The following is a 22,289-nucleotide window of genomic DNA, read 5'->3' as shown; positions in this document are numbered from 1 at the left end:
TCTACCTAATGTAAAATAGATTTTCGGCATAGACACAAGCTTTAATTTCTGTTAAGAAGACAGTAATTCTTTTCTGTCATTGCTATATAAATAGCCTTGGCATACATTACAAGAAGCTTACAGTATTACTCAATGTGAAAACTCTTTACGAGTAAAAGTGGGAGGGTTTTTTTGGTTCAGAGTAACTAACACAGCTAAACCTTTAAGAAATATTCCCAAAGGCACTTTAAAGAGATTTTATTGTTTGCAGAAGGCACCGTTACTGTTTGAAGCTAATAGAATGATTTCTAAATTATTTAATAAGGTAGGGAGTAATCACTTGTCTGCTTCGTTGGTGGTATGAATTATACAGGATTTAAACACTCTGGTTTGGAAAAAAAAAAACCAACAAATTTGGTTTAGACAAAAAACACACAACAAAATTCATAGCGCAACTTAATGCAAGCACTTTTTCTCAGGCTTCTGAGATGCCACCATGTAGGGAACAGAGTAATCTGGGGGCAGGAGGGAGTGATTATTCATGGTTTCAATCTGAATATGAACCCTTGGAAATAAGTAGACAGAAGAGAGGGAGAGAAGAGAGAAAAGAGATTCTTGATTTCTTTCCTTCTCTGTCTAAAGACCAAGCCTTTCAAATTTTTCACATTACTCTTTAAAACTCTTTAAAAGATTGAAGCTGCTACAAGAAGCAGAACTTATCACTATGGGTTCAGCTCTGCTCTAGTGAAAGGTGATTAGATGTAACATCACAAATTATGTACATACAGATTATCTGTGCAGATATAAGCATACAGCAAAGGCTTAGGGTTGATCACATACACAAAACTATATGAAGTTAGATGGTGGGCTTTGTATTTTTCATACAACCACTGCCCAAGCTTATTTTTTGTCAGAGCCCTTATTAAAACTGACCTGCAATCAAACCCTTTGCTGAAAGGCTTAGAAATATCTGGAGAATATTAATATACAAAATCTAAATAATTGCACCAAATAAGAGCCTAACATTAAAACAAACAAACAAAAAAAGAATAAATTATACTGTCCTGTCTGTAAATGGAAAACAGTATCTTCTATTTGTATTTTCAGTTTTCCATTCAGGACTGCAAATGGAAAGAGAAATATTTGTCTTGGATTCATATTTTTTAATTATTATCCACCACAGTCTATAGCTTCAGGAGATGCATGGCTTCCAAAAGAAATTGTTAAATCCACAATGAATAATCCAAATTCAGTTCTTAGTGTAACAGCCTCCTCTTACAGTCTAGCATTTAGCAATTACAAATGTAGGAAAGCAGAAAAACAAAAGAGGATTCCCAGAAGCCAATGGAGAGATCTCTGAATGACAAGTAAATTCTTCCTTCTAGAAGCCATTCTAGCAGCTGATTCTCCCAGCCTAGCCACACTGTAGGAAAGGAAAAAGCAGGGAGTCAAATCTTTTTTTTCCCCGTTTTCATGAATATTGTGCATGAGGGCTGAGTCCATGGCCTTAAGTAGTGATCATGTGAACTCAAAGTTCTTTCAAGACTTACCTCCTGGAGTTGCTTCTTACTATTATGGATTGTTAATCCTGCAGGCCCATGTGATGTGAGAAGAGGACAATGACAACATCCCCTCAAGCATACTTGACACTGCAAAGAGGAGTTTAGCCTTCAAAACTAGTGTGGCCCAACTCAGGCTTTGGGAAAAATGGCACTTTCTTACCACCTTAGCCACAGACATGCCTGTCTGAGCCCCACTAAATCCACTTCCACCCTCAACCCACCACACCTCCCCAACCTTCCTAGCAGCAAATGCCAAATGAATTCCCCTGTTTCTGCCACAGTGAGAAGTCTGGCACTCAAAAGCCTTTAGAAGCAGCAGCAGACACTGCTGCCTGTCTGTGGCAGGCACAGGATGGCTGATTCAGCCATGTGGGCTACCTTCAGCCCTGAAACAGCTGCTCCCTGTCTCCTCCAGGGAAGCAGCGGTAAGCAAGATAAAAGCATCACACTGGCCACAAACTGAGTCACGCTCACCTAGGAGCATTCCAAGGGCCTTAGCTCTGTTTCCAGGGGAGCTCACAGCACCCTCCCAACAACCAGTGCTGTATGGCTTTACAGACAGTACAGTACTTGGGCCAACCTCAGCGTGTTCCTTCCCTCCATGCCCCATCAGTACACACTACCAAAAGGATTGTTAGTGGCTTTTAGATATGGGAGAACTGGATCAAAAATCCTAATTCACATATTCTTTCCTCCCAGCCTCTTTTCTTGCTTCAGTTAATCCTTTTGTCAGTCACTGCAGCCTGCACTGTCTATACACATCTGGCTAAGTTGCTATTACGATTGTTGTTTGTGTGTCAGTACTAAAAAAAAGTATATAAACTTACGCCGATTTTTTTTTTTAATAAAAGATAACAGCTGCCATCTAAGTTGTGAATATGGAAAGGACTGGAAAGTAGCTTCTGAGTCACGCACAATTTGCTTGTCATTACAGGGGAATGGATATCACTTAATTTCTTTGATTCTATTCCCACAGCACATACATCCTCACTCATACATACTCTTACCTCACTCTTCTTACTATTACGAACTTTCTTCTACAGGTTACATTTGGCTGACTTACAATACCAACTTCAGAGATCAGTGTGACATACATGAGAGCTAAGGATTGATCACCATCAGTCAGAAGGATCGATCACCATGAATCAGAAGGATCAAGCTTTGGATATTGTAGGGGAGATTAGTTGATTTCAGAGACCAAGCACCCTTAGAGAAGGCAAGCATTCCTTTAAATAAGTCCACTTATGACAAGAACTGCTTGCAATACTGAACTACACCCTGTTTCCCAGACTTTAAGGCTTCTACAGGGCCAACTAAGCAGGGTCTGAGGTGGAAAAGAAATTTTCTGTTCAAAGCAAGCATTATAGCAAAGCATGTATACAAAAATAAAGTGATTAAAAAAACCAAAGTAAAATCTTATCCTGTAATAATCCACCAAGCAGCACTTTGCTCCTCCACTCCCCCCAAAAAAGAGAAACAGAAAGATACCACAAAGTTCATTTAGAGACATTTGCTGCTGTGTATAGTACAAGATGTTATTCAGACTACCTGGAACTTCAGGGCGTACAACTATGTATTACTTACCCCAACTTATTCAGAAGTTGCAGCATTATAAGTATGCAGTTTTCTGCCAAGTTGAGCCACAGGCATCTTAGTACTCAGACGTGTGTACCAATTTTAGGTACAGAGGTGTTCCCCAAGGACTTCTGACAGGTGATTCATCATCAGTAAATGTTGTGGTAAAGATATTCTGATCCTCTCTGAATCAATTCCTGTTTTGGAATCTTGATAAGTTATCTGATAAAAGCATTTTGTAGTAACACTTTCTAGTAATTGGTTCTCAAAGCTTACTTTTCCAGACATCTCCTTTGATAGTCTGTAATGCCATAGACTGTCTTTGAAAAGTGAATAATAATGTAGAGCTTAAAAGAGACTGGTAAAATTTACGAGGTCATAAAACTGTACTTGATTCTTCCTTCAGTCTGTTTTCTGAAAGTGTGCTGAATTTTAATAGCAAAGATATCTTAGGGCTTTGAATGAACAACTCTTTTTCCTCTCCAGCCACAGCTTCTACTGCTCGATCCTCATTGATATTTCATTGTCTTCAGGATGACAGGATGTCTAAAATTTTTACCAAGTCTCTTATCAACAGTGTTCTGTGACATCTGGCCCAAAAATCATGTACCTACTCCTCTTCCTTCTCAAATTCCCTTTTCAGATGTATTGGGGAAATCAGTTCTGTATGGGGTTACAGTCATTGTGATCCAGAAGTTAGCCAAGATGCCTTTTTGCTGACAGATGTTCTGTTCATTTCCTGTTCGTGGTAGTTGCACATAGAAGCTTCCCATAAATTGAGTCCATTTCTCTTCCTCTTTTCCCGAGGAGTGACTAAGCTGTGAGTAATTGATGCTTCTGAAAAGAAAAATATTTTTATTAATTATGATGCAGTTTTAGATTCCACCAGCCCATTAATTCAAAATAAAGTACTGTGCATTCTGTCTCCTCAGCTTCTGCCCAGTGACATTGTACCACAAGTGAGGCAGATAAGAAGCAGAGACTAGAGAGTTTCACAAACCAGAGTAGTGACACTGATCTTGTTCTCCCCTTTCCATAGCCCACTTACCCAGCCTCTATATCCTTTTCTAGATGCAGCAATAATGACCCTCAGAAGTGACATTTTACACATATTCAAAATGAAAATACAGGTATTAGAAGTCACTTGAGATTTTAAATAAGTAAATAAGATGAAAAAAAAAAAAAAAAAAAGAAATGTAAGCATGTGCTAGTTTCAGGATACATAAGAGAAAAAAACACCACTCTCACTAGGATAGTTTCTGTAGACAACAGATGGCCTTGCTACATTTAGAGTGCTTGGAAATTGTTTGCTCTGTTTTCTGTTTGTTACAAGGGAACAACAAACAAGCTGGAAATGGTTGCAAAAGACTGTACTCAAAAGGCTTCACGCCAATCCTACATAAACCAGCATGTCTGACATAACTGAAAACTTCTATAGCTGTGAGAAGGTATAAATATTAGAGGACGTGTGCAAGTACACGAGCTCTGCTTCCAAATTAGAAACAAGAAAAGGTCTGATGTTATCACTCCTGTGTATTTCATGACACCAATCAGTGACAGCCTGCAGGTGCTGAAGCCACAGATGTTTTGATAAGTCAAAAAAAAATTGCAGCATCAGTGCAGCAAAATAAACTTTCTGGAGGCAGTGGTTATACCTCTCCTTCAAAAAAAAAAAAAAAAAGTGAAAAAGCACAGTTACTGATCTAATTAACAACAGCCAGTTAAATACGTAGCTATGTGAACTGAAGCAAGAGCTCCTGAAGTGGGAATTTGGAGAGGTGCTATGGCCATTTGAGTAGTTAATATCATGCTCTTGTATCAGCTATGCTCATGTCCTGCTTTAAGAAAAAAATCTTTACATCATCACTGTCTCAGACTGTAAACACCTAATAGCCAGGTGATCAGTGTTTAACATCACTTCTCAACCCAGTGAAATCCATATCTGTAATTGCTGACACATTCATAGTAGCTCCTTGAAATTATCACTACAAGAATTTGGAAAAAAAAAATAGGCATAAATGGCACTAAAACAAAGCATTTCAGCCACGCATCCTCCATCTGCTGCCTCCATTTATGGATAATAGTGCAGTTTGCAGACAATAGTAACAAAACTTTTCTCTAGGGATTTATTTATATCCCTGTATTTCCTGGATTATAGCTTGAACTTTCTAGTGCTAAGTGCCCCAGAGAAACACTAAGTGCAGCAATTAAGAGAGGAGTTCATTTTCCTGCTCAAGTAATCTCTGCCTCCTCTGCCATCAATAGAAGGAATGCCTTGATACCAAACGGTACTGTGAACTGAACCTACCCTTCCCAAGCCACCACTACTACTAACAGGACAGTAAAACTGCAGTTTTGTTTACTCAGATAGAAATATTTCAGCTACTCACATAGGCCTACAGACTAGGCAGACTACTGTGTTTTAGTAGGCTTGACAATTTCAATTTTGTCCCGAGTCCACTAAGAGAAACAAAGATCAGGTTACTGACACACCTTTCCCAAAGCAGAAGTTTTGCCTTTCCCAGGCAAAACTGAGACAGCATTTTGCTTCTCCATATTTTTTTTTCCCCTATATTAATAGACGCAGACAGAATACACACTTGGTGATATCCTATGCTTCCTGTACATCATTAATCTTCCATTGTGATGTATCCAAGATTACAAGTCTCTGCTGCCTAGGCTGAATATTAAGGTACTCAGAGCAGCAGCTGAAAGGAATAGAAACAGCCAACCAGAACTGACGTGAGAGCTTTTATCTCCTTTCATTCTTATTTTTCCATGCGCTTTAACATCCAGCAGGCCACAAAATGACTGACAGGAATTAAATTATTTGACTGCCAGATTACACCAGTGGCAGTTTTTAGCCACTCAAGTCAAGAGATCATGACATCTCTCTGCATTACCTGCGCTCAGATATAAGAAAGATTCAAAAAGACAGAAAACTCATCTCAGTGACTGCTAAATATCGAATGCAAACAAAGCCAATACATGGGAACTTTGTCTATGAAACCCAACCTAAAAGGAACAGGGATTCTGCAGGCAATGTTTGAAAACACCCAACATGTTTGCACCTGCCCATCATTTTGTGTAGTTCCTGTAAAATAAAGATACATTACCAGCAGGACAGACATCCTGAAGTATTGAAATTCAAATCTCAGTGCTGCCATATTGTCTTCACAATCCTGAAGCTATGATATCAATTTGCTCATTGTTACAGTGAAATCCCATTGTTTCTTTGTTGCATATGTTGCATGCTTTTTCTCATTAGATTAAAATGTGGTTGAGACACAGAATCTTGTGCAGAGCTTAGCACAATGAAATATTTATCTCCAAATGCAAATTTCAGCCTTTATTATGATATGAATAATAAATGTAACTTGAGTTACGACCTTCCAAAGACCTGCTTACAAGTCCATTTTTGTTTGTTTAGTGTTGTGTTTCATGATTACAGCCACTGTATTTTTTACTTAACAATAAAGCTTGTAGTTTAAAAAACTTCACCTGTCTATATAAGGGTTCTTTCACCCCTTGCAAAAGTACACCACTTTATTAAAACTAAAACTTTATTAAACTACTCATTAAAATATATAATTAGGAAATATATATTAGGAAAACCTTTCTAGACTCAAAGTTGCCATTAGCAACTTAATCTAAAGAGTAAGTTACCCCAGTGGGTGACAAGTCACTGACATCCGTAAGTGCAACTTCAATAAAGAGCAGAAGAATTGGTTCTTGTCATACATGGTAGCCTGACAGAGGGAAAACAGCAAATGAAGAATCGCAGATTCTCACGACAAGGACCTGCAAAGACACCTTCTATGTTCCTCAGACATAAACTCATGAAAACTCTCACAAGCATCTTAATAAAGAACGTTTACATCACAATCTGCCTAGCTAACCTTAATAGAGAGGGAAAAAAGGAGAAAGCAAAGAGCTGATTTTAATAGTGAGCAGAAAGGACAAACAACGAACATCATTTCTTTGCCTTGTTACTCCTAAGCTTTCCCTGATTCCTTTATGTAACTGAAGATAATTTCTACGTATATTCGAAGTGCTACTTGATTAAGACTTTACTCCAGACGTGCTATCGCTTCTGGAATCCTCCTTCTCATGCCAAAGAAGTCTTAAAGGCAAGAAGAACCAAATTAAGTAAGCAGACATAAGACAGTAAGCCAAGAGCATCTGTATTCAGTCACCTTGGTGTTTTAAGTACCTTTAGGTTAATGCCTCTATTTAAGTATATGCTCCTTTCAGAACATTACCAAGTAGTGATGATACAGGGAAGAGACTTCTACATAAAAAGAAAAAAAGTTCTTGTGCTTTTTAAGGAAAACTTCCAAGGAAAACTGTGACTACAATACTAACTGGGAAAGCTGCAGTTAACTTCTTGGTAATATGGACTTCACATCTTCCACTGTGCATCTCTGTCTCTTACAGAGTGAAAATGCCAAAATGTTCAGGAAAAAAAAAGTAAAAATGAGAAATGACATAGTATTTAGACTCTGAGAAGTTTCCATAGGGCACACTTCCCAGTGGTGGAAAACCGAATACTGAAACTGCCATGTCTTAGATCTCTGAGAGATGAGTGTTTTCATTACAGATAAAATGTTGACAGCCTGACACTGCTCTGTGAAATAGTAGAAATACATTCCCTACAGCTGGCAGTGTGCATACCTGCCTCTGGTCATCAGAAGATCAGAAGATGGACTTCCTAAATTAATGAATTCATTCCCTGCTTTAGCCAGCTATGTCACAGAACACCTTCATAGCCTGATCAAACAACTTCCCTAAAACCAGCAGGGGAAAAAGAAATTTTACTCAGTATTTTTCCTGGAAGAACATTGCAGAACCTCAAACCTAACATTTAGATGTTTCTGATTTCCTGCCTAAAGGCCACTGACCCAATTTATCCTCACATTTAATTATTTGGGGCAAAGAAGGTTGTTTTCCCTCCCTACTATTTTTCTACAGATACATCTGTATTAACTTTATTTCCTCTAAGACTTGGCTTTGTTAGGCTAAACAAACAAAATTATACTGTTCCTCCTTTCTTAGGACAAAAAGACTTCATCCTAGACTGCTTGTCCTTGTAGTTTTTTGTCTCATATTCCTTATATTTCTTACATATTATATTTTTTAAACAAAAGCAATTGTATACAGAGATAACAGTATACAGTATCTGTATCTTGTAGGAAAAACACATGAATCCTCATTTCTACCCACCCAACTCAAAGATATTTCTTTCCATGGCTGCTTCGTGGAGTCAGCTCAGTCGTTTTGCTACTAGCAATTGAACCTCCCCTGTTACTGTCATTGTGGACAGGTAATCTCCCAGTTTATAGCAGACATTCTTGTTGCATCTGGCGCAGATATTGTGTTCTATATCACTAAATTGACAGTTTTTACAGGTAAGGTAGAATAGCTCTACTCATACATTCATGAGTCCCTTTGGGGAGTGCAATCTCTTCTATCTTTGAGGCATCATTTTACCATTTAGTTATTGGCAAGAATATGAAGTAAGATTTGTTAACATCACAACTGAGGAGTCTTTGTTATTATTCCTCCTCCAGAAGCATAAACCTCCCAGTAATAATAATCGTGGTCCTCTAGACCAGTTCCCAAGTATGTTTATAATCCCACATTAGTACCAATTTTAAAATTATCTAACAGGTAAGTTTATATTATGCTAACATGACCTTTCTCAAGCCTCTTCCAGGTCTGCAGCAACGGCATTCGTACACTTCTCTTATACTGTAAATACTGCTTTTCTCACAAGATAGTGCCAGAACCCAAACCACACAAATACCAGTTTTCTTCACATGGAAAGGACTGCTGAAAATGACTGTAAGATGAGAATTCTCCATCTGTATTGAGAAGAAAGCAGCGTTTAGATCTGCTCTTCTCAGCACTGCAGATTTCTTTGAAGTGGTGGCTGTTTCCTGGAAGCTACTTCCTTTCTCCTTGGTAACAACACATCCTGCCCCAAAGAGACAACTGCAGGAAAAATTCTGACCCAGCAAATGCTGTCACTAAGCTGTTCTTGTAAATATAGTGATTGAGTAGAGAGTTTCTTATATCATACAAAGCTATTCTATACGTATAGATGTTTATGCACAGTAGACGGCGTTAAAAGGGGAAGCTTTTTAAAAGTACATTAAAAAAATTGAAACCTCAAACAGAATTGAAATTTGTAAACATGAACTGTCAGCATTTCAATGGCATTTTGGACCACCTCTTTTCTTAACAGAGCTGGGAACAGAATTGCGCTGCTTGATTTGTCTGTTTTCTTTCACTTTCATAAAAAATACTTCATAGCGTATAAAATTTTATGGTATGTATTCAAACAACCTATTCACTAGTTCTTTAATTGATATCATCAGGTTTATGATGGTCTGAACTGCACATACACCCTTAACACAATAAAGCACTAAAACAATGTATTTGTTGAGATAATGAAGCAGGATCACAACAAGACACTACTGCTGTAGATGATTTCACATTTAAAGCAGTTAATTAGATGTCTTTTGGCAAGTCATTTATACAGTTGTTCAAGCCAATGGAGAGCTCAAGGAATTGTTTCCTGTGGCTTCTGATAGAATTCTACATGTCATCATTTGACTTCTATTGTCATTGGTTGCATCAGATATCCGTGAAAAAGAATAAGCTCATTGTCACTGAAGTCAGAGAAGAAAAAGCAACACTAAGGGACCAAAACTCCCACAACAAAGAAGGCACATGCAGAAAGAAAGGAGGACCCATTCATTTTTCCCAGGGCAGTATCATTTTTCTATCTATGTGAATTCACATGCAGAGCTCAATTATTCATGCAGACATTCACATTAAGGTCAATGGGAATACAATGAGCAGGATGTGTAATAGCACTTCCTTGAAGCCAACAACTGTGCTGTGTTAGATACTTTACACATGTTGAAAACTCTTCTGGCTATCATGTCTAACCTACAAAAAACTAAGGTAAGAGGAAGAGAGGAACAAAGGCATCGTGCAGGTAACGCCCATGAGAGGAATGCCTAAAAGACAGGACTTCAAGAGCACAAATATTGTTTCTCACTGCACAAATGTCTGCTTTTTGCTGGGCCAGGATCAAACTGATTTAATAAAGGTCACATATATAGCTTCAGGTCAAGAGGTAAGCATCATATTCCATTATTCTAGAATCCAAACTACATCAGTATTCAGCCTCATACAAGCATTCCTGTTATCCCAAATCCAAGCAAAAATACACCACAAACATTTACTTCTGTAACAGTGGTTTTACTGCATTGAGGTAATGTGATAAAAAAGATTAATAAAGAGTTCTAGTAATATACAAAAAACTTTTTTGTTATGTAAAAACCTAGAACGAATAAGATTCCTTGATGATACCTGTTAGATATTATCCAAGCACCTGTATCATTTATGTGTAAAAGCATTCACTTTGAAGTAAATACTGTAGAACTGCCTCATTTAATACAACTTCAAATGTACAAGCCTGGAAAGAAAATCATAATATTCTTCATCTTATTTTTTTTTTTTTTTTCTTAATCATGCCAAATATGTGCTAGAACAAGTTGAAAACAAATCTTCCTTCTTAAGCATCATTTCTGGCACATAAGCTTTCCCAGAACAGGCAACTGCATGTTCTGTTTATGAATCAGTGAAGCTGTGGTTGGACATGACAGGACAAAGTATGAGCTATTTGACTGAAGCAACTGAAGTGCAAAAGGAAATGAACTGTCACAGCAACAGGGGGTATCTGGTGGAAATCTCTTGTGATAAATTAGAACATTTTTGGCTTTCTGAAAAGTGAGTAAAACTAAAGTGTTAAATAAGAATCACTTCTCACCAGTATTTGTATCTGCAGTGTTTTCTTCAGACATTTATTCTTGTTGTTGAAGACTCCATTTTCTTTCCTCAAATCAGGGGAGATAACACAAGCTAAAGCTGTTAAGAAACGTGATATCTGATGCAGTACCTGATGTTAGATTAATTCTGCTCTATTCACAGTTAAAATTATTGACTTCAAAAGTAAAATCAGGTATAACAGTGGTATAACAAGTAGCATAACAATTATGAGCTTTTTGTTTATTTAATTTGCTTAATTTGAAATGCTGGAATTGAATCTGACTCCACGCTATCAGGTAGCATGAAAAAATCAGAGAATGGCTTGGAAGGGATCTCAAGAATCATGGAGCTCCAACACCTCCCACCACATGCAGGGCTGCCAACCTACCCATTTAATACTCAACCAGGCTGCCCAGAGCCCATCCAACCTGGCCTAGAACACCTCCAGGGACAGGGCATCCACAGCCTCTCTGGGCAGGCTGTTCCACCTCACCTATCTCATAGCAAAGAACTTCCCACTGACATTTAACCTAAACAAGAAATAATGCACCCAAGAAAGGTATGGAGTCTTTTGCTTTTGTTTGGAGTGGGAGACTTACACAAAATATTTTTATCAGACAATACCACCGATGTAAATCCTATGGAGTCCTTGCTGAGGGTTGACAGGACTTTACAACATTTAGTATCTCACAGAACTGGGCTCTTCAAGAAGTCATCTATGTGTACATTTATGCAATTATTCCTTTTACAAATGCCCATCACGTTTCTTACCAGAGATAAGCACCCATGTCCACCAGACTCTACCTACATGAACAGTTTCCATGCTTGCTAAATGCATTTTTCTCAAATAATACAATATTAAGACCTGTCAATCTTCCCCCCCCACCCCCCCGCCCTGTATTCTAGAAGCATTTTCAGTGAAGTAAAGAAAATTGTTATCAATTGTACAACTACAGCTCATTGGTAAATTACCTCAACCCCAAATAGCTTCTTAGAAGTTTTGTCTCCCTAAAATAGCTGTCATATTTATTTCATATAGCAGGGCTTCCTATATAGTTAAGGAAATAAATAACCCAACTCTAGTAGTTCTGGTAAATTGTCCCTAATAACTGGTTGTCACTCATTGCTCCACTTCCACAATGGTTGTTCCCTGCATTCTGACAAAGGAAAACTGTTCCTTCAGAAATCTCTTTCCACTTGCCTTAGCCTTCAGTTACCGATAGATTCATTTTTTATCTTCCCACTATAGCCACTGACAGGTCACATGTACCAGAACAGAAAGAGTTGTCATGGCAGATCAGCCTCCTGGTCCATCAAGACTGACATTCTGTCTTTACTGTATCTCAAAGGAAAGTGCAAGTCTGCCTAATGCAATAAGCAATTACTCCATGATACCCACAAGGTCAACATTTCTTTCCCACTTAGGCAATCAAATAATACCCAGCAGTGAAAGATGCTATTATCTTTCAAATAGTTTCCTATGTTGTGTATAACAGACACTTTTTCCTTATGACTGATACTCAACAGGACACTGTCACAGCTAAGAGACTCAAAATTTAATCTGGTCAAAAAAAAGAATTAGATGAAAACGCAAGATTAACAGTAAAACGGTTTTCAAAATTAAGACTGAAACAGAGGAAAAGTTGGGTCTGATGGTATTAACTTTAAGCTTTCACACAAGCAGCCCAGTGATCTCAGATTCACATATGACTCATGAGACCAAAACAAGTTTTAGCATCGTATGTCAGAAGTCATTCAGAATTGCCATAGAGTTTGTAACCCAGATTTATTTGCAGTCCTGCAGTAAACACTGAATACTAGCCTTTAATGACAGTTACCATTCATATTGCTTTCATTCCCACTTCCTAGTGGTATTTTCATGTCAGTAATTGCTCCCCTGAGAAAGACTGTCCAAAAGGGTAGCAGTAATGTATTACTGAAATGCATCAAAGCCTATAATCCCATTATTCTATGATTCCAGCATTTTTGGCTCTACTACTCAATCTGCTAAGCTTGGAAAAACTCACTTTATGCAGTTTCCAGTCTACTTTGCAATTACTCTTTATAATTTCTAGTAGATTATGCCTAATGTCCCACAGAGATCAGCAAAACATCTGAACTCTGTAACTTTAACAAAAATAATTGAGATGTGAGTCAGATGACTGCGAGTTCAGATTTCATTTCTATTAATGGGTTTTCATATTTCCATTCTTTGGGAACCTTATTTTTATCCAAAGTCTGACGTCTTTTCCTGTGAAAAGAATCAGCTGTTACCCCTAGCCACATTTGGATGTCAACAGTGGAAAGGAAGAGCAGCAGAATAAGGAAAAAAAAAAAAAAGAAAATATCCAGAAAAGAACTAGAAAAAAGTCGGTTGTATAGACTAAAAAATTAAAAACAAGTGTGTTTTCAGGGGCAAATTAGCAGCCCATTGAAGGCTTTTAGCTTTGTAATTTATACTACAGCATGTTATTTCCCAAAACATTTGGAAGACAAAAATACAGCAGATTGTTTTGAGTTCTGTAAATGGGAACAAATGAAATCATATGAAGCTGAACTTTTTTTTTTTAAAAATGAAAGAATGATGAAAATAGAGCTGTTAGATAAATACACCAAGCTCAATAAAGTGTAGGAATTCGGAAAATGCTTCAGAACTGATAAAAACAAAACATCACTACGTGGGAGAAGGCAATTCCACATTCGTAACAGGACAGCCCTGATTGTTCTTCTCTATTTATGTTTTAAGTCTGTACATGTGAGTAATAGAATAGGAGAATTAAAAAATCTGACATTTTGAATCTAAGCACATATAAATGAATACATCTAGGAGTAGGTACAGAAATTAATTCACAAAACTTACAGGAAAACAAACGTTTTTAACATGATATCGTTGGCTTCTCTGTGATATGTATGTGTCTCTAAAACAAAAATGCCACCTGAAAGGAAAACATCCACAGACTTCTGTACTTACAAGAGTGGATTGTTTGTCTACAGTTTGCTGTGAAATTAGTCTGTATTTCAGCAGCTGTTTTCATTCTTTGCCAGAGGAGATTACGTGGGACATTTTCAGTGATATTAAAATCTAGCAATGTTGATACATACACAACTAAAAGTTGTGTGTATGGTGTCAGAAAAGACTGGTTTAAATTCTCTACAGCAAAACAGCATTATAGAGAAGAATAGAGAAGAATGTAAGCCTATGCGCTAGATCTGTGGTTGCTCTCCACGTCCTTTATAAAGGAAGAGTAGTGTAGGCTTTATGCCTTCCACAGCCATCTGCAGCTACCCCTGCCTGAGCTGATGGAGAGGTTTGGTAGCCACCACGCTATTGATGCCATCCTTGCTTTTCAGCCCCAGCTTCAGCAGGAAAGGGGAAGATCAGATTTACTGACAAATGTTTTATCCATCTGATCTGACATACTGATGAAACTCAAACTGTGCTACATTTTAGTTGATGACCAGTAGTAAATCGCCAGCATATGCAAAATCTTTCTTTCATGCTGGTATCTTATACCTCATTGATACATCTCCCTGTAATATTTATAAACAAATGATGTCTCTTCAAACTGCATCTCTCCTGACCAAATTTCACCTCTGTCACTTACTAATAACCCTAAATTTTAATGACTTTTAAAGAACATCTTCAAACCACAAGCTTTTGTATTATTTAGCCAGATAAACTACGGGAAAGTTGTAAACCACTCTCCTTAAACTACATAGGTAACCTGAACATACAAAATGTGATAACAAGCAGTAGATTAACAGTGATTCATAGAACATACTTCCCTACTTGCTAAGATTGAAATGATTTTCACTGGACTATGAGTCTGCTAAGGGCCCGTGGGTGATAAACCAAAACTCCCAGTCATCTTTCCCCAGCTTCTCTGGGGAATTAAAAAGCCCAGTGATCTTTCTCTAGTAACAAACAAAAGATGTTTAAAAATTGGGCGTTGATATATTATCCCAGCTATAAATCCAGCTGTTATTCAGTCCTGTTCTTTTGGATGAATCTACCCAATCTTTCCTTGTATCTCATGCTTGTTCAGTACCCTGTGCCTATGAGAATTATGTTCTAGAATACCTAAGGAAACCAGAGAGTAGAGTCATTTGCAGCCAGGGACCTAACTGATCAGGAATACATTACAATTTCAGGCTCTCAGCCATGCTAGAAAACTCAAAAGCTTGATCTGCTCAATATTTGGATCTAACTCCAGGGATAACCAGTACATCTAAATGCTTCTCCTACCTGTGGGAATTAGTACGAGTGAAAGACCAGAGTATCATGGGAACTAGAATCCCCTTGAGTTTTGTTTGTCACTTTTGATTTTTGTGTAATAATGGTAAAGACTAAGAAAATGGAGGAAAAAAGATACAAGCCTATTTCTGCATTTCCTATTTCACATAGCACTTGAATTATACAAAAACATCTACGTTTGCCCATTTTCTGTATATTTTCTATATAGAAGCAATGTCCATTAAAGCGGACAAGCTGCAGTAAGATCAATGCAGCACCTTCCCAGCTTCTTTCCAATTGCAGGTGTTTTCTTATCACATTTATGAAGTCTTGAATTGTCTGGGATGTTATTACGTTAAAAAGTTAAGCTACACTGTAAATTCTTTCACTGAAAACTGGATTTATCAGCCATATACAACACAGAATTTCTTCCAAAGGTGGCAAAATCCAGCAACAGCAAAAGAGAAAGCTGAAGACAGAATACAGAAGTTTTTTGGAATGACTCAATGAAGTTGGAAGATAAAGTCAAAGACTTCAAGAAGAGTTAGAAAATAGAAACTTATTTGATATTGAGTCTTTTTCTTGTAAGATGAAGTCAGAACAAGTTACTTCAATAAGAATTTTCCCTACTTGTATGAAGCCTTTTCTGTTAGTACTACATATTTGATGAGTTAAGCAATTAACTCTCTTTTGTGAGCCAAAAAGCAAATAAAACTCATTCAGTTTTGAGTTCTAACGAAGTTCAAAATACCTGTACATTGCATTTTTTTTTTTATTGCAGTGCAAGAAACATTCCTGGTTCCAGGAAAGCGTCTCAGAGAAAGCAGTCTGCCTGGTGAATTTAAGAATCCTTGCAGTCAGCTTAGCCCATTTCCATAAAGTACACTTACTACATATTTGCAAAAAAAAAAAAAAAAAAAAAAAAAAAAAAAAAAAAAAAAAAAGATGAAAGCTGTAAAGCAGTGGTTGAACAGAGGAGATGTGATATTTCTGCTAATAAATGGTAAAGACATTTCTAATTTACTAAATTCTTGCAAGAGCCAATTTAAGAACTCCACTGTGTTTTTTCAATTCTAAGCGCATTAAGCAAATGTTGATATTAGGCTAACCTTTACACAGTCAAGCATCACTATCAGAAAGTCATAAAAATACTGGTGCTTTTTCTCTCTTTATAGTGGGAATCCTGCTATAGGCTCTCAATTCCCAGAACTATTTAATAAGCAAATGAAGAGACAAAAAGCTCTCTGACATTCCAGTTGGATGACCATTCTTCCAAGACTACTGCAATGCCCAGAAGATTGTATCTATATTCTCTGTTGCACAAACTTGGTGGGACTTCGGATTGCAAAACATCAGCATTCCACAGAAATGTGAGCATCTAAAAGATTCTCACCAATATCAGATTGACACTGTCAAGCTGAGACATTAACTGCTAAGGTTTACCACTCAGGGTAATCTACAAAACTCAGCTCCATAAACGCTTTCATTTACTGCCAAACACCACAAGCATACCACCATTGCCCAGATTTTAACCAACTTGAATTATTTTATTATTAATTCTAGTAATAAAACTAACTATAAATATAACATCACCCTGGAATTAATCAACTACAGGACTCTCAACCTTTTAGACTTTCGCATTAAAATGAATGATAAGTACAAGACCACTTAAGTAGAAGAAATTCTACAGGTAAACTCTCACACGCGGCAGTTCTTCAGTCAAGAATCCCGACTTCATTGCCCATTTCATAATTAACAGATACGATCTACTGTAAACAATTGCACAGAGCTTAGAAATACTCCAGGATTTTGACCAAAGGCCACATTACAGTCAATTGGGATCCTACAAAAAATTCTTTCTTTTGGACAGCTGATAAGAATATTGAAACCTGTTGATCTAAATGTCAGTCTGTTTCTAATAACAGAAGTTGCACCCATCCCCATTTGTGTTGAAAGCAGTTTCTTTATGAAGTTCTAGAATCAGTCCTCTTTAAAGCTTTATAGAGCAGACTCCATGTTAGCATCTACTAAATCAAGTACCTCCCACACTCAAACTTTTAATGAACAAAACAGAGATAACAGTTCCTTTTTAAGATAGAATGCAAACTAAATCTATTTTCAACAGCCAGATTTAACAGTTCCTGTACATGAAATGTCACCTAAACATCTGAGATAGCAATTTCAGTAACTGCCTGCATGATGTGCTTTCTTCGCTCCTGTGCAACAATGCATCCAGCAGCAAAGAGTGAACTTTCAAAGAAATACTTCTGAATCTGTAAACACCTGGAGTTTTAAATGAACAATTAATATTATAAAGAACAAGACCTCTTTAAAACAACTGATGTACAACAGCACTATCCAGATTGTGAAATTGGCAAAAAGTCCTGGAAATGTGTAGGAAATAAGTTGCTTACTACACACATTACGTTTTACCTTTTAATACTGTAAAAGGTAGAATGCAGAAATCCCGATTAGTACCCTAATGAAAACAGACTGAAAATTAATTGGGTTTCTAATCTTCGCTTTGAGTAAGAAATACAGATAAAATTTAACTAGTTTAAAGCTGAAAAACAATTAACTTCTAAATTTCATTTTGGTAATGATCTGAAGATCATTTCTTTTCAGGTGAGGCAGCCAGACCACATGGCAAAGCAGCGCTTCCCTGGCAGAGTGAGAAAATAAGAACATAATAGCAGCTGCATTGAGCCAAAGGAAGGTCTGTCTGCTCAGCACCTCAAAGAATGAGCACAAGGAGACCCTTCAATGAGCAGCATAAGAAACAGAATGATTCCTCCCTGGGAATATCTTCCCAGTTTACCAGCAGTTGGAGTGTTACAGGCTTCTTTGAAGTCATTAGCAAATTAGCAGCGGGTAAAGGAGCTCTTATCCTTGAACTATTAAACCCATTTTTTGAAATCATTTGTATTTTCAGCATCCCAAAAATCCTGCAGACTCCACAGTGTAACTTAAAATTATTGTCCATGCAAAATATGTTTTGTTTGCTTGAAATCCACTGTTCAGAATTTATTGAGTATCACAGGTTCTTATGCAGTGAAGAATACTGAACAATCCTGTCTCATTCAGGTTTGTCTGATTTGTGATTTTATTGTATTGTTTAATTTAGTATCTATCACCTCTCTCAGCTTCTCCTCTCCCCTGGTTTCGTAGCTCAGTCTGTTCTCATTTAGCTTAGTCCCTTCTCATATGATGCAATTCAATGTCTCTGGTCAGTCACAGCATCCATTCCTGTGACTTCCTTGAGGCACAGAAAGAAAACTGCTGAGGGAATCAAATCAGCTTGCCATGGATCTGAACGAACACAGGAACGTTTCATAGCTTTCACAGATCTTCTCTTATCATTTCTAAATAATTCCCAACGTTCTTTTTTATCACCTGAATACTGAATTAATATTTTGAAGAGTCTATGAAAATAGTCTCATAATTTCATTCCTGATTAGTGACATCAAACATCCCTGTAGTTATATAGGTTGTCACTGTGTAATTTTTTCATTTATCATCCAAAGCAGTGTCAACACTGAATTATACGTGCTGCTCCATTTACTTGTAACATAGTATCTCTGTACCCTTCTGCAACATTTTGCTATCAGCTTTAGGCTTTACTATCCTTAGCAATTTTATATCACTTTGGGTTGTCACACCAATATTCCTTTCCTTTTCAGGTTATTTACAAATATGCTGAAAAGTAAAGGAACAAAACAAAGTCCTGAGAGATTCCAAAGATAAACTTCCTCCACTGCAAAAAAAAAAAAAAAAAATTTTTTTAAATCCTACATTCATAATTGTGCTTTTGTTTTCCACTGGGTTTTTTCTTCCTACCCCACTCTTTTAAGCTTCAAAAGATACATCTGATGGTGATTCGATTTCTTTAAGTCTTGAATTTGGTTCAAGGTTTTGTTAAAAAGTTAGCTTACATCTGAACAAGGAGCACTATCCACATCAGAGAAATAGTTACAGACTTCTTAAAAAGCCAACAAACCTGTGAGCATATATTGTTTATCTCCGGAGAGGACTGATTTTATTATAAATACATATACACACAACATTTCTATACTGCTAACCAATTCATCAAGGACAGAAGTCAGACTAAGCCGTTCATTTCTAGTTGCCAGAGTTAAAATGGTCCTCTATGAAATTGGAGCCTCTGATAATTAGAAAAGAGACCAAGTAGGGCAACATATCAGAGATCATTGCTCAGAAGTTCCCTACCTCAATTCCTTTAAAACACCACCTAGCCCTGGCACTATTTACTTTATTAATTCAATCTAAGAATTACTTATTTTTCAGTTTGAGACAATTGTTCCACAATTATTATACTGGACCAGAAACTCCCAGAATGACATCCTCAGTAGTGAATATCAATACAAATAACCCATCCAAATCTTCTATTATGTTCTTACTGCCTTTGTTCTTCCTGGGTCTTACTCATTCTGTGCCTTCATCACATATCTGTCACAAAGTCTCCCTAGTAGATCTCCTTGAATGGTCAGTAACATCTTTAATTCCTCCAGGTCCAATGAAATTCCTAAAATACACCACTCAGCTTGCCTTCATATGAGAATGCAGATCATCACTTCTGCCTTGAGAAGACATTCAAACCTGTGGGAGGTGGGTGTAAAATATGACCATTCTTACTAACTACCATAAAGAATAAGATCTGGGGAATCAGATCTATCAGATTTACACTGTACCCATGACATTTTTCCCATTTGATGTCACTTTGCACTGAAATGCCAACATAAAATATGGAAAAAAATAAACACCAAATAATTATCCTGGAGAAACTGAGCTGTTTAATATACTAATTGCACACATCAATACCTACTGGAAATCACTATTTTAGTAACTAAAAGCAATGGTTTAATTCCAGTGTGATACCTTAATTCAAAGTTATTAGAAATATTTGTTCAGATACAATTTATATTTATAATGCCACTGGTGATGGGAAGATCTGTTGGAATATCAATTTTTTGGTGACAAAACTGTATAACTCAGTTGTTACATCTATGAACAAGGCACAATCAAATCCTCAAAGGCAAGAGTCAAATAATAATGGGCTTGATATTTCATGCTGAGCAGAGTTTACAACACCTTTTAAAATAGTCATGACCAATATTCAAAAAATATCATGAGACACAGTGAATATCCTGAGCAAATTGCACTCAGACAAAAAAACCCCACCAGGATATATCCTTTGAATAAAACCACATATGTTTTCTGCTCATTGAGGCTGGATTTTATGGTAAATTCCTTTGTATCAATTAAGCTGAGGGAGACCTCAAACAGAAGAAACCTTTAAAAGCATATGTTGTGGCTTGTGGCTACAAGGCACTGTTGTGTTTGACAATAAAGAGACAAAGATGCTTCTCAGGAAAGTCTCTTATTTTCCTCTTTGTCTCAAGTACTTTTTCCTTCTTCTTTCTACTCTTATTCTTTTTCACACTGTCTAGGTCACTTTCAACACTAATAACAAAGTATCTGGCCTAATAGCAGAGAGTCCCCTTAATGTCTGCAAATCCAACTACCAACCCTTTATTCAGATTCTGGGAGGTTTATGAAAGAGGGTAAGAAACCCTACAGAGAAGGTATGGAGGCCTTCTAGAGACCAGGCAACAGGAAGTCAAAGGAGATGCAGATGATAACATAAATTCCCTCTAGTTCTGATTTCAAGTGTTTCATTGCTGTGTTCATCCCAGAAGCATAAGATGACGTAACATTGTGTCAATCTACCTGAGACAACTGAAAGCTTTCAGCAGGAACAAAGGCAAGAATTTTGATGCCAATTATTTCTATATAGAAAGATTTTTACATGCATATTTTCTCTAATAACATATATTTCATTATAGATTTTGCTGTTAGAAAAGGCAAACAAAATGCTAAAGTACACATGCTGTAATTTTGTTATGCACTGTTACAAGTTAAATTGAAACACAGCTTACACACACTTCCTAAAGAAGGCTTTATGCAACGTTACCTATAAATAATCACAAACTCTTACAACATGTATTCTTCTCTTTTCTAGACATGTTTACCCATATTAGAGTATTACATTATTCAAACAAGTAAGGCTGAAAAATAGGTAGGTGAGAGATAACATGACGTAACTCTAGGCACGGCTGTACCTCCAATTCTCAAACACAAAACAAAGCAGAAAAACAGTATCACCATTGCTATGTAGAATACCTGAACCAGAACATGCTTTCCTTGCTACTATGAGCGACCTCCAAATAAAATGAAAGGCCTCCATTAACAACTATGCCTTTCACAACGCTTAGGTGCTCTCACACATCCAACAGACCTACCAGTACTTTCTTCAGTTGCCAAAGGGTGGCTCATAGGATGCATTTGTCTGCATGCACTGCAGATCAACATTAGGTTACACCCAGGAACACACACAGCATCACATGGTGGAAGCACGTTTCCCAGCAGCTTGCAGACCAGGTAAGTGCCCATCAGAGGCACTTGTACTGCATTCTACTAAATTTCTCTCTACACATAAAGGTAACAGGTTTAGCATACAACATCCTGAAACTAAAGAGAACTTGTGACTCCACGAGGCAAACAGGCAAAATGAGATGCTAGGATCAGAGCCCTGATTGCAATAATTGCTCATAATGGCTCTAATCAGGTTCACCTGCTGATTTCACCACCCACAGTCTTTTATGCAGAGAATGAGTAAGCACATTGGTGAAGGCTTTGTTGCAAGTTTTACACTGAGTATAAAATAGGCCTGAGGAAGCTAAATCTGAATAACTATTGCTTCACTTGTTAAATGCTGAAGTGAGGAACAAACAAGTAAGTATCAACTTATTCTCAGATTCTCTTAATATTTTCCTCAATATTTTTTTTCCCTCTTGGTCTTTTGCTTCCTACACACTAAGAACCCCTTCTTTTACTAGGGAAGGAATAGAGAGTCTGCTACCTTACCTCGTTCTCACTTAATTAAGGCAATTGTTTTGCTCACCTGTGCTTGATTTTTTTTATTCAGCTGTGTCAGATGTAATTACTGCAAAATGTACAGTGTAACTTCTTAATGCTGTATAGAGGATCTGGTTGGTATCCTTTGGTTAGAAAACTAT

At 37.1% G+C, this 22,289-nt stretch overlaps 1 protein-coding gene and 1 long non-coding RNA gene across 2 annotated transcripts in view; one reads left to right on the top strand and one right to left on the bottom strand.

Moving 5' to 3' along the window:
* Positions 1 to 912: 912 nt before the first annotated feature.
* LOC125696810 (uncharacterized) lies at positions 913 to 21,759 on the bottom strand. Its single transcript, XR_007378546.1, has 3 exons — positions 21,513 to 21,759; positions 3,126 to 3,953; positions 913 to 1,402 (listed from the first exon to the last, which is right to left on the bottom strand). It is a non-coding gene; the product is annotated as an uncharacterized LOC125696810 (long non-coding RNA).
* A 229-nt stretch (positions 21,760 to 21,988) lies between these two features.
* MGAT5 (alpha-1,6-mannosylglycoprotein 6-beta-N-acetylglucosaminyltransferase) overlaps positions 21,989 to 22,289 on the top strand; it is a 112,363-nt gene continuing 112,062 nt past the window's right edge. The window contains exon 1 of the mRNA XM_048953887.1: positions 21,989 to 22,005. The gene's annotated coding sequence lies outside the window, so the exon portion shown is untranslated. The remainder of the gene's footprint in view (positions 22,006 to 22,289) is intronic.

Source organism: Lagopus muta, chromosome 8, assembly GCF_023343835.1.
Source record: "Lagopus muta isolate bLagMut1 chromosome 8, bLagMut1 primary, whole genome shotgun sequence".
NCBI lineage: Eukaryota > Metazoa > Chordata > Aves > Galliformes > Phasianidae > Lagopus > Lagopus muta.
The sequence above is the reverse complement of the archived record's forward strand: the minus strand, read 5'-3'. Positions and strand labels throughout refer to the sequence as shown.